The 4749-nt window shown below is 45.1% G+C and overlaps 1 long non-coding RNA gene across 1 annotated transcript in view; it reads right to left on the bottom strand.

The window, feature by feature from the left end:
- The window catches only part of LOC102758938, a 12810-nt gene extending 9900 nt beyond the window's left edge, over positions 1-2910 (bottom strand). The window contains exon 1 of the long non-coding RNA XR_435847.2: positions 2700-2910. This is a non-coding gene — a long non-coding RNA (uncharacterized LOC102758938). The remainder of the gene's footprint in view (positions 1-2699) is intronic.
- Positions 2911-4749: the final 1839 nt, after the last annotated feature.

The following is a 4749-nucleotide window of genomic DNA, read 5'->3' as shown; positions in this document are numbered from 1 at the left end:
GGGCCCTCTCAAATCCACCCCTCTGACTCTGCACAGATAGTGAGGTCTTTGGTCTTGCCAGAATCAGCTGGGGGGAGTTTACATCCGCATCCTCTGTCCCACCGTGTGAAACCTGATTCCCTTAGCTGCCTCGGGTGTCCATCTTTCTTTCTTTTTTTTAAAATATATTTTATTGATTTTTTACAGAGAGGAAGGGAGAGAGATAGAGAGTTAGAAACATCGATGAGAGAGAAACACCGATCAGCTGCCTCCTGCACATCTCCCACTGGGGATGTGCCCGCAACCCAGGTACATGCCCTTGACCGGAATCAAACCCGGGACCTTTCAGTCCGCAGGCTGATGCTCTATCCACTGAGCCAAACCGGTTTTGGCATCTTTAACTTCACAAGAACACTAAACTCTGCCCCGGTCGGGTCTCCCGGTTGGTTAGAGCCATGGTCGGCAAACTGCGGCTCGCGAGCCACCTGCAGCTCTTTGGCCTCTTGAGTGTGGCTCTTCCACAAAATACCATGTGCGGGCGTGCCCGTACAGTGCGATTGAAACTTCGTTGCCCATGAGCAGAAGTCGGTTTTTGGCCTGGGCGAGTCTGTTTTGAAGAAGTACTGTGATATTTGGCTCTGTTGACTAATGAGTTTGCCGACCACTGGGTTAGAGCATCGTCCGGATACACCAAGGATGGGGGTTCCATCCCTGGTCGGGCACATACAAGAATCAATGAACATAAATGGGTGGAACAACAAATCCATGTTTCTCTCTCTAAAAATCAATCAATAATACAAATTTAAAAACAAACAGGGGGATGGGAAATACCTCTAATACTATCAACACTAAAAATATATTTGAAAATAAAAACATACAAAAAACCCCTGAGCTCTCGGATAAAGGCCACGCAAACATCTTTGCCTGCAGAGCACTTCCCCCGCCCCCGCCATCATGCGAAATGCTCTTCTTTCCTCGCATCCTTCCAGATCGGCCTCAGTGCAGCGCCTGAGGGCGGCTTCCCTCCCAGAGTGTCCGTAGCACTGATGCACACTGCGAAGCTGCCACAGTTGCTCACTTAAGTGGCGTAATTTTTTGCATTGTTACATATGCAGATATATCCACAATTAGAATATGATGGCATAGAGTTAGAATATCATCTCCTGTATCTAATATTAATACCCAAAATACCACTTAGGATGTTTTTGGTGCAAAGTAAGACAAAATCTAGCTCAAACTGGCTCGAAGGATACTGGCATTCATTGTCCCCTATTACAGGTCCAGAGGTAGGACGGCCCAGGCAAGGTGAGGTATAGACCTGGTCATTGATGTCACCACGGACCCCAGTTCTTTCTGTCTCTCTGCTCTGGCTTCCGCTGGAAGCTGGTCCTCAGTAGCAGGACTACGTGCGGTCAGGGCAGGAAGAGAGGGTGGGAAGGGGACGTGCGCACACGCATGTGGGCACTGGCTCTCTCCAACCAGAAATCCTCCCCTCTAACCCTGGATAGCGTGGGAATGATTGTCCCCATCATGTCAATGCTCATGTAAGGAAAGAGCGTGCACTGTGACAAAATCAGGGGCTTATTCTAGAAAAGGTGAGAAGAGGAAACGGTGCCAAGTGGGACAACAGTACCCCTACACTAAATGCAGCGCGGCACATGCGAGGGTCCATGATGATGAGGGTGTGCAATTCAGCCTAAATGCCTATAGTAACAAAAAGTAGGTCACTGTAGCCTCAGGCCACAGAGAGAGGGAAGGATGAACCACAAAGGAGCACCAGGAAACTTTGGGGTAAAAAAAATGTTTTTGTATCTTGATTGTAGCAGTGGTTTTATGTTGACTCATTAAGTGGTATGCCTGAAATGGATACAGTTTGTTGCAGGTAAATTATATATATCACCATAAAAAAAGGGACACAAAATAGTTCTTAAAAGATTTACATTTGTGCCTGGCTGGCATGGCTCAGTGGTTGAGCATCGACCTATGAACCAGGAGGTCACAGTTCGATTCCCGGTCAGGGCACATGCCTGGGTTGCAGGCTCGATCCCCAGTGAGGGACATGTAGGAGGCAGCTGATCAATGATTCTCTCTCATCACTGATATTTCTATCTCTCTCTCTCCTTCTCCCTTCCTCTCTGAAACCAATATATATATATTTTTTCTTTTCTTTCTTTTTTTTTAAAATTTACATTCGGAGGCACACTAGTCCTACATCTGCCTGTAGTTGGCTCCTTGTCCCAGGCTCACCCTAATCCATCCTGGTTAGCTGCATTGCACCTTAGATAGGGGATAAAGATCACAGAATTTACCAGAAGCAAGTACAGGGCCCTTTAATTTCATACTTTTTTTCTTTTTCTGTTAATCCTTATCCAACTATATTTTTCCCCATTGATTTTTAGAGAGTGGAAGGCAGGGAGGAATGGGGGAAAGAAAAAAAACATCGATGTGAGAGAGTCACATCGATTGGTTGCCTCCCGCATGCACCCTTGACTAGGAATTGAACCCTCGACCCATTGGTGAGCAGGCCGAAGCTCTATCCACTGAGCAATACCGGCCAGGGCTAATTGCATCTCGACTATTGTCCTTCCTTTTGATGGCTTTATGTAGAACAAAACACAGTCATGGAAGCAGTCTGTCTCAAGCATTTGTGTAACTTTTCACCAGTTTCTGGCCAGAGTTCCCGTAGATGCAGGGATGAAAGGGCTGAGAAAACGACTCACCGGGGTCTGCTCCGGTGAGCAGGGTCGATGAGCAGGCCAGCTGGAGGGCGAGAGTAGAGAACAGCGAAGAGAGACTTCCTTGTGACTTTATGTCCCTTTTTTATGTTGCTTTATCCTAGAAATACAACACATTTCAAAATTTATGGCTTCATGCCTCAAGAAATGAAAGGTTTCTTGAGCTTAGGGAGCAATACTGATTTTTTTTTATTGGCAAAATATTATGGGAGAATAAGTGTCAACAGAAGAATGTATTTGGCTCCCAGTGAGTTGTGTTAAACACAAACTTAATAAAATACTTTGAGTAGCAGAAAAGGAAAACTAATTTGGATTTGCTTGTGAAAGGCAAGAGAAATACCGGCTTCAGACCCTGACGGATAGGCGCCCCAGAATCAGTAACACACTGACCCTGTGTATGGGTAGGGTTCCTACTGCATACCTTTGATACGAATTTCCAATCATCTGGATATTTTATGGACCCACCTGCCATGGCTCCTGGCAGGTAGCAGTTACTAAATATTTGCTGAATGACTCTCTTCAAAATCTTAACATTGTCTTCTTTGGGGCGGTTAGAAGATAACTTAACACAAAGGATCCAGACAAACAGGACTTTCTTGATTCTGTTTTCTTAACAATACTTGGTATCAAACATTTTCAGCGGACTTGTTGAACCATATACATTGGCTGCCATACTCTGAAAAGCTGCTGTGGAATAAACGCTGTTTAAAGGAAATCATTAAAAAATGTTAGGAAGGAGCTACCTTTATTAAAAGCATCTGAAATTGTTATTTGGAAAAGTATCAAAGTGAACAAAACTTTTCCCCCAAAATATACTGATTACAATGGATCAGGAGAATGAATAGTTATGGTGTCCAATGTTTCTGAGTTTTTATCAAATTTCTATACCACTTTAAAAAATCAATAGTCATGCCCTAGCAGTCCGTGGTCGACAAACTGCAGCTCGCGAGCCACATGTGGCTCTTTGGCCCCTTGAGTGTGGCTCTTCCTAAGCCTTAGGAGTACCCTAATTAAGTTAATAACAATGTACCTACCTATACAGTTTAAGTTTAAAAAATTTGGCTCTCAAAAGAAATTTCAATCATTGTACTGTTGGTATTTGGCTCTGTTGACTAATGAGTTTGCCGACCACTGCCCTAGCTGGTTTGGCTCGGTGGATAGAGCGTCGGCTTATGGACTGAAGGGACCCAGGTTTGATTCCTGTCAAGGGCACGTACCTCAGTTGCAGGTTTGATCCCTGGCCCTGGTCAGAGTATGTATCTCTGTCACATCAATGTTTCTCTCTGTGTGTGCCTCTCCTCCTCCCTTCCACTCTCTCTAAAAGTCAATGGAAAAATATCCTCAGGTGAGGACTCACAAAACAAAACAAAAACATCAATAGTCACTTCACAGAAACGGAAATGGTAGGGTGGGGTCAAGAGCCAGCAGAGCTCTCTGCTGATACCCAACCCAGAGTGTCAGTGACCTCTAGGCCTTGGAGAGCATGTTACAACAAAAATGTTTGCTGAGCTATTTCTTAGCATAGTCACTTTCTTTTTTAAATGTCAGGACCAAGGCTCAAGGGAAAATTGGTGCAATTTGTCTAAACAGGAATGAGGTGAAGGAGGAGCATGAGTAAAAGGCATGAAATCATCCCTGAACCATTCTCACCATTAAATCAGCTATTTCCCCACCACATTTTCCAGTGATTCGCTAATAACGAACAATTCATTTCACTCGACTGTTTTTGGAACGTCCACTACGTGTCGGGCACAAGCGACACCAGGATAACCAAACAGCCAGTCTTCCCCTCAAAGAGTTGATGGGGCTTCGGGGAACTGAAAAGCAAACCCCAACCCTGTGTAAGTGCCTTAGGAGAGTGTGTGGATTAGCCCGGCCAGCGTCCAGGAGGTCTCGGTTTGATTCCCGGTGGAGGCACATGCCCAGGTTGTGGGCTCGATCTCCGGTGTGGGTCATGCAGGAGGCAGCTGATCAATGATTCTCTCTCATCATTGGTATTTCTCTCTCTCTCCCTTCCTCTCTGAAATAAATAAAT

Source organism: Myotis davidii, unplaced genomic scaffold (genome assembly GCF_000327345.1).
Source record: "Myotis davidii unplaced genomic scaffold, ASM32734v1 scaffold762, whole genome shotgun sequence".
Taxonomy (NCBI): domain Eukaryota; kingdom Metazoa; phylum Chordata; class Mammalia; order Chiroptera; family Vespertilionidae; genus Myotis; species Myotis davidii.
This window is presented reverse-complemented; position numbering and strand designations above follow the sequence as displayed.